General features: G+C 61.6%; 1 long non-coding RNA gene across 1 annotated transcript; it reads left to right on the top strand.

Moving 5' to 3' along the window:
- The first annotated feature begins 1,513 nt into the window (after positions 1-1,513).
- Positions 1,514-5,125, top strand: LOC122209452. The gene is made up of 3 exons (XR_006197609.1): positions 1,514-1,801; positions 4,466-4,598; positions 5,046-5,125. It is a non-coding gene; the product is annotated as an uncharacterized LOC122209452 (long non-coding RNA).
- Positions 5,126-8,141: the final 3,016 nt, after the last annotated feature.

The following is an 8,141-nucleotide window of genomic DNA, read 5'->3' as shown; positions in this document are numbered from 1 at the left end:
ACACCCTGATCTGCCTAGACCGGCAGGGTCTACCCAAACTTTGGGGCTACTGCTGAATGGGGGTGGGGCAGGTGGGATTTTGCGGAACACACGGCATCCACTAAAACCTCTTCTGATATACATGTGTGATGACTATTGTGGATCTGACCTGAACTGATCTGATCCGAGTTGTTCTCTGTCAACCTGCAAGTCTGTGTGTTCTTAGAGGGGATGACCCTGTTCTGAGTCTCAGCATCCAGTGCTGTCCCTTTCCCGTCTCACGGCCTTGCCTCTGTATACTCTACCCTCTGCCATGCCTGTCTCCCTTCAAGTCCTCTATTGCTCTGTGCTTGGTAAGCCACAGGGCCTTTGCGCAGTCTGTCCCTCTGCCTGGAGTGCCAGAGACAGAGAGAGACAGAGAAGCAGAGAGAAATCAGATTAACAGATTAGCAGGGGCCAGGGGCTGGCTCCGTTGATGCCGCTCTTGCTCTTTGGGTTGTAAATTCAAGCCCCACACTGAGTGTGGAGATTACTTAAAAACAAAATCTTAAAACAAGGGGTGGAGAGAGGAAGAAGAGAGGCCAACAGAGAAAGAGGTGAGAAGTGGTGCCTGGGGGCTAGGTTGGGCTGCTGACCGGTGCTCGGAGCTCTCCCGGCCTGACATGTGGCTTCTGGTTACATGGCCGTGGCTGTGGTCAGACTTGGCCAAGATGCCCTGGAGCATCCTGAAGGCCAGGAGCACCGGGAGGCGCTCAGTGCTGCCATCTGAGTGGTCGTCGGTGCGCCGTGGAGGGAGATGAGAGAGGAGGAACCAGCTTCCCCTTCGGGGCCGGCCAAGGCTCAGGGCTTTCAGGGAATTTCTGGGCACTGGTGCGGGGGTACCGGGCTGTGGGGTGCACCAGAGGAAGGGCTGGTCTCCCCTCGATCACCAGGGTCTGCCCAGGCATCACCAAGTTGTCGGGATCAGATGGGCCCAATCTGTCAAGTACAGATGGGGAGACTGAGGCCCTGGAGGTGGGGACCAGCCCAAGAGCCTGGGACACCGTGGGGGCAAAACCAAGGCTTCTGCTCCTGCCCTTTCTCTTAGTCTTTCTGGCCCACCACCCCATCCTGAGGGACCAATAGAGAAGGTGGCCCAATGTCTATCCCCAGCCGCCGCCACTGAGGAGCCATCTCAGGAGGCCTCCAGAAGAGTCTGTGAATTAAAATCCAGTGCAGGGCCCCGAGGCCAGGACTGTGAGCCCTGGTCGGGACTGTGCTGGGCTGTGGGGTCAGGCTTGTGTCAGGACTGGCTTGAGTCTCCCTGTCATCCCATAGGGCAGAGCCGGCAAGGGAAGCAGAGGCCAGGCAAGGTGGCAGGGGGGTGAAGAGGGAAAGGCCGGGAGGGCACCAGGTCAGCAAATGCTTCCCAGTGCTGGTCCTGGGCTCAGCCCATGCACAGTGGGGACCCCACAATCACGGTGGAGCCACTGGGGCACCATGGCAAGGGGAGGGACGGTCCCCAGGTAATGGTAGGACCTGGAGAGGTCACAGCTGGTGGAATGTCCCAGAAGGCTTTGCTGAATAGAGACAAAGGAAACTGGGAAAAACATTCTGGGGACGGGAATAGTACACTCAGAGCCCCCAGGCGGGAGCACCAGGCAGAGTGGCTGGCCTGAGGGAGGGTCTGGGACTTTCCCTGTGGGGCACACACACATGTGGCTTTGGGGGCCGCAGAAGAGCAAGGGCCTGGGGCTGGACAGTGATAGTCGCCCATGCGAGGGGTGACAACCGTCCAGGTGAAGGGCAACAACCGTCCAGATGAGGGCCGACAGGTGCCCAGGTGAGGGGTGACAGGTGCCCAGGTGAAGGGTGACAGCCGCCCAGATGAGGGGTGGTGGGCCCAGCCCAGCCATGGAGAAGATGGGGGAAGGTGAACAGGCCAGCGGTGCGGAGGAGGGAAACCCCCGGGGAGCACAGGCGGTGGGAGCACCCCCTTCCCCCCGCCTCCTGCCTTCTGTCAGTCCAAGTGGGGCTGGAGGGGTCAGGGTGCCAGAGACAGGACCCCTGAAGCCTGCGAGGAGAGGAGGATCCGAGCCGACTGGAGGCTGGGCGCAGACCCTGGGCTCTGGGGAGTGGCAGGCAGCAGAGGGCGGGAGCGCAGGGGTGGGGGTGGGGAGGAGAGACGAGGCCGGGAAGGGCAGGGGCGCAGCACTCTGGGAACAGTGGGAAGGTGCCCCTGGAATTGGCATCCGGTCCCGGTGGGCCCCGTCCACCCCCGTGTGCCCTGGGCCTACCCTCTCCCTTCACCCCTGCTGGGGGTGTGGGAGGCACGGCCAGGGTTGCTATGGTGATGGCCAGCAGGTGTCAGCAGAGCCTACAGAATCTGGAGGAGGGGGCGTGGACGCGTGGGGGGGCGCCTGTCGCCCCTCCCCTGGGGCTTCCACCGGCCACCCCAGGAGGGACCCCCCCAGCCCCACCAGGCCCCAGGGGGCCCTCACGGCCACCTCTGCCAGGAGCCTTGGGCAGCTGTCCTGACGTCCCCGTGGGGCGCACGGCCAGGGACAACGGGCCCGGGTTGGGAGGGCCCAGGAGGAGCTCTCCCCTCAATAGGCCAACGAGAACCCAGGCTCCGACCCGGCGGGTGCTTGGGCCAGGCGCGGCTGTCCCCGACCTGGCTTCCCCATCTGTAGGACTGGGCTGCGGCCAGCCGGCCGGAGCAGGCCCCTTAGGAGCTCGGCCCTTGCCTTGCCCACCCCTCAAACCTGGAAGCTTCTCTGCGTCAGAAGCCACCTCGTCCCAGGACTCACACGCACGCAGGGCACACATACCCCTTCCCACCTGCCTGTGGACAAGTCCGCCTCTCGCTTCAGCGGTCCGTGACCCCCTAACCCCGTTGTACACGATGGTCACTGGGGCCCAGGGAGGCAGGAGCCTTGGGCAGTGCCGGCTTTGCTGTCCCCCCACTCTGAGCTTCGGGCGGGTGGCTGGCCCAGCTCTCCGGGGAGGGGGAGGGGCAGGGGCAGGGGAGGGGGAGGGGGCCCTTGGGCCTTCAGCCAGGCCGCAGGACCCAGGCCACGTGACTACTAGGCCCGACGGGAACGGGGGAGGCGGGCTGGGCCTCTGGCGGGTGATGGAGGGAGCGATTCCACGCAGGAATGAGATGAATCCACACGCCCCTCGCTCTCCCCTCCCCCTCCCAGGCATGCTGCCAACGCCGCCGGAAACGCTGAGGCCTGCTCTTTTTTAAACAAAGTCCCCGCTGCCTCCATTAGCGTATTTTCGACACCAGCAAATTAAAGATGCTGCGAAGGGACCGAGGTTGGGTGGGGGTGGGGGGGGCTGCTGCCGCTGAGTCCCTGCACCTGTCCGGCATGGATGCCTCTGGCCTGGTGGGCTCTGTGGCCTCTGGGGACCACATGGGCCTCCCCGCCCCGCCCCCCCCCACCGCCATCTGGGGTGGGAGGCCCCAGCCTGTGTCGATCAACTTGTAGATCCCAAGCCGGAGCCTTGGAGGAGGATAGAGGATGTCCTCCCCTCCGTGGCCCCACGGGGAGGGCTGAGAGCCTGGGGGTCACGGGCTTCCAGTTTGATCTGCCTGGGGCGCCCCTCCCTCCCACCCTGTGTCCCCTGCGCCCAGCGCACAACGTGCAGGAGCAGGGCCAGGGCGGGAGCCTGTCACTGAATCCTGTCCACCCTAGGGCAGCTGCTAACACCCCCACCCCACCCCCCGCCCCACCACCTCTGCTCCCCTGCCCTGACTCCCTGCTCTCAGAGCCCCCCTGGGAAACAGGAACCCACCCTCAGAAGCCATGGCCTCCATGTGCATTAGAGAAAAATCAGGGAGGGCAGAGAATGCCAGGAAAAAAAGGAAAAACCCTCAACCAAACTCAGAACATGCTCCTCCCCCTTTGGTCTCCACCAGGAGAGTCTGGGGATTCTCTTCCAGACGCTTTCCTTGGGTGAGAAAGATGAAATTCAGTTCAAAAGAGTGTTTATGGAAAACAGATCCTGTGCTTAGCCCTCGGGAGGCTTCGGGCTGGGGCTGGGGTAGGGGCAGCGAGGCCCCTTCCCCGCATCCACCCCGGGGTCCGGGGGGTCCGCCAGGGCCGGCAGAGCAGAGCCACCCAAAACAAGAGCAATGTGTTCCCTCTCCCCGCGGGGCCCCAAGTCTGCCATCCAGGTGGGGCAGGGACACTTCCTTCCGGAGGCTCTGATGGGGAGAGCGCTCCAGGCCCCTTCCAGATTCCGGTGCCTCGTCACTCCCGTCCCTGCCTCCACCTACACGCGCCCCTTGTGTGTGTCTTTTCTGTCTCTTATAAGGACGCTCGTCATTGAATTTAGGCCCATCCTCATCCAGGATGGTCTTTACTTGACATCCTTACCTTAACTGTATCTACAGAGATTATTTCCAAATAAGGTCGCATCCTAGGGCTCCAGGGGAACCTGTCTTTTGCGGGGGGACACCACTTAACCCGCTCCATTTACCACCTGCTTGTGATGGCAGGTGACCAGCTGGCCGGGCCGAGAGGCTGCCTGGACACAGGACATTTAGTGAGAAACGGACAGTCTTGGGCCAATTGGATGCTCCCTCACCCTGGCACGGAGTGGAGGTCGGGATGTGAGATGTCGTACAGTAGGTAGGGGGCACCACTCCAGGGGTAAAGGGCTGGGCCCCAGGCACGAGGAGGGGTCCCTGCCTGCCCAGCCCGGCAGCCCTCGCGGGGGACCAGCTGTGACCGCTCACCTGCCGGGGTTGAGGGCACCCCGCACCTCATGTGAACGGGCAGCCAACGGGGCCGTGGGGGCTCGGAGGTGGGGGGTGGGGAGCCCCAGGGAACAGAGCGGGCACATGTCCCTTGTTCCCGTGGGCACAGCGGGGAATGCTCAGGACTTTGGGAACCTCTGCTCAGGGCTAAAAATGCTCCAATTAAAATGGGAAGCTGGCATCGCCCCGGGCCAGGAGCTGGCCTCTTCCTTGGCAAGTTGGATGCTTTTAAATCCCCAGAAGGGATTAGGTCTCCAGGGACAACCCGGTTCCAGGAGGAAAAAGAACCAAATTAAGCTCCCCACGGTGCCCTTTCCAGGCGGCTGGATCCCCGCAGGAGCCGAACCTGCCCCCATCCCCACCCGCGTGGGGTCCACAGACCAGCCGATCCCACCCGGCAGGGGCGGGCGACAGACCCGGTGACAGACGTCGACGGGGTCGGCGGATGGCCTTCCGGCGGCCCGGGGTGCTGATGGTACTTGGCAGGGGGTGTTACGGTGCTGTTGGGGTGTCCAGGCGGTGTGCCGTTGTTGACGCGGTCGGGCAAAATGCTGGACGTTGTCGGTGCCCACCTAGATCCCCTTAGAGACCACCTCTCCTATTTTTATCTTTTTACATTTTACAACATTCTGGTGAGATAGGCACCATGTAAAATTTACTGTTCCAGCCATTTTAAATGGTCAGTTCTGGAGCATTGAGCACGTGCACACCGCTGTGCAGCCATCACCACCGCCCGACTCCAGAACGTTCCATGTTTCCACTCTGAGACTCTGTCCCTGCACTTCCTATGCCCTCCCTCAGCTCCGGGTAACCTGCATCCTGCTTTCTGACTCTGAGTCCTTTTGACACCTCCGCCTTTCTCAGAGTCCTGCCCTTGGGCCACCCAGGCTGCTTTGTGGGTGTGGCCAGATCCCTGGAGAGCACCCCCCCAGCCCCCGGCCTCGGGGCAGCTGGCTCACCCCAGCTTGGTTTCTCCCACTGTCCCCTCGCCAGTACCCCGGGGACGGTCCCTTAGTGATCCGTGCCAAGTCCCAGCACAGAGTAGATGAAACCATCCCTCTCAAACCCTCCGTGGCTTCCGCTGCGCCCCCGGCCAGCTCAGACTTCTGAGCACCGACCCCCAGGTGACAGGCCAGGGGGACTTGGGAGGCCAAATAGCCCCAGAGACCGGCCAGTGAGCCTGAGGGTGCCTGAGTGGACGTGAGGTCAGGCACTAGGGGCTGCCCACCTGCCTCGTGACCTCGAGTGGCCTCCCCTCCCTGGGCCTCATTTGGAAAAGGACACGACCTCTTCCTCAAGCCCACCCTGCTCCGGGGGAAGGCTCTGCCCCCTTCCTGGGCAGTGGGTGGCTTGTGGCGAGCCCTCCGGGCAGGGGGCAGGGGGCCACGCTTCCATAGACACCTGCCCCGTGACTGTGTCCTGCGGCTCTTTCCTGTAGACCAGAGCCCTGGGCACGTGGCTCACACCCACCGCTGCCCCACCCCCACCCCGGGTCACAATAGGCGCTTGACATGTGTTTGCCGAGTGTGGGACTGACCCCAGAATGTCCTTTACCCCCAGGCTGTCCCCCTTCTTGTCTTCACTTACAGACAGGGGACACTGAGGCCCCGAGATGAACCTACCACAGCCCATCCACGCAAGGCCTCTGTGGCCGTGGCCTCTGCACACCCCGCTCTTTACACACAGAGCCTTGGGCCCCAGGGTGGAGCTGAGGGTGGAATTTCAGGCACAAGAGGGCAGCTGAAAGGCATTTTTAGGGGGAGGAAGAGGAGGATGAGGAGGGGGAGAGGGAGGAGGGCGGAGGAGGAGGGAGGAGGAGGAGGGGGAGGAGGGGGAGGAGGAGGAGGAGAGGGAGGAGGAGGGGGAGGAGGAGGGAAGAGGAGGGAGGAGGGAGAGGAAGAGGGGGAGGAGGGGGAGGGGAGGAGAGGGAGGAGGGGGGAGGAGGAGGGGAGGAGGGGGAGGGGGAGGAGGAGGAGGCATCCTCCAGCATGCCCTGGAGCTGGAGGCTCCACGTAGAGGCAGGCTGAGAGGAGCAGGTGGGCCTGGCTCCACAGCAGATGAAATAAAGGCCAAGCCCAGAGCAGGCCCAGAGGTGGGCAACTTGCACACAGGGCCCCCGGCTCCCACCGGGGCCCTGCCGGGGGCTCTCTCTCCCAGGGGCAGCAGCCCCCGCGAGGTGGAGAGACCCTCGAGGGTTGTCGGCGCTGTGGCTGGCTTTCTCTCCACGCCTCGGCAAGTCAGCCCGGAGAGAACTGCCCCAGCCAGGGGGTGGGTACACGGGGTCCGGTGCGGCCCGTACTGGCAACCGTCCCCCCATTTCCAGCGTCATCCCACACGGGGCCCCCGTAGCTGTTCTGGCTGCCATTGCCGTCTAACAAATCGGTACAAGACGTAGCCGCTTAGAACCAGCTTAGTGTAGTTCGGGATTTTGCAGGTGGGGAAATCAGGAAGATGCCCAGCACGGTTCCCACCTGCGGTCCTTACGTGGGAACAGACGACCCCAGACTCTGCGGTCATCTGGGAGCACGGCGGGCCTGGGTGCGGGAGGCTGGTGGGGCTGGCAGGTGACGCTCCGGGGTGGGGACGCTCAGCCAGGGCTGTGGGCTGGGGCACCTCCGTGTGTGGCCTGCTTGTGTGGCCCGGGCTTCCTTGCACGTGGTGGCCCTAGGCTACTTGGATTCCTCACTTGGTGGCCTGTCCCCGAGGGTGCCAGGAACTGGCTGGAAGTTGGGCTGTGTGGCCTTCCACAACCAAGGCCCCGATATCATACGCAGTCGTTCAGCCCCTAGGCTTTTGGTCAAAGTGGTCACAAGCCTGCCTGGGTTTGGAGGGAGGGGACTCAGGGCGCCCCTCTTTCTTTTAATGTCTACTTATGAAAAAATTTTTTTCTTCTTTCTTTTTTTTTTTTTTTTTTGACCTTTTTAATTTTTTAAATTTACATCCAAGTTAGTTAGCATCTGGTGCAACAATGATTTCAGGGGTAGATTCCTTAGTGCCCCTTCCCCATTTAGCCCATCCCCCCTCCCACAACCCCTCCAGGAACCCTCAGTTTGTTCTCCATATTTAAGAGTCTCTTCTGTTTTGTCCCCCTCCCTGGTTTTATATTATTTTTGTTTCCCTTCCCTTATGTTCATCTGTTCTGTGTCTTAAAGTCCTCATATGAGTGAAGTCATATGATTTTTGTCTTTCTCTGACTAATTTCACTTAGCATAATACCTTCCAGTTCCATCCATGTAGTCGCAAATGGCAAGATTTCATTCTTTTTGATTGCCGAGTAATACTCCATTGTATATATAGACCACATCTTCTTTATCCGTTCATCCATCGATGGACATTTGGGCTCTTTCCATCCTTTGGCTATTGTCGATAGTGCTGCTCTAAACATGGGGGTGCATGTGTCCCTTCGAAAGAGCAC

This window comes from Panthera leo, chromosome E3 (genome assembly GCF_018350215.1).
Source record: "Panthera leo isolate Ple1 chromosome E3, P.leo_Ple1_pat1.1, whole genome shotgun sequence".
Lineage (NCBI taxonomy): Eukaryota > Metazoa > Chordata > Mammalia > Carnivora > Felidae > Panthera > Panthera leo.
This window is presented reverse-complemented; position numbering and strand designations above follow the sequence as displayed.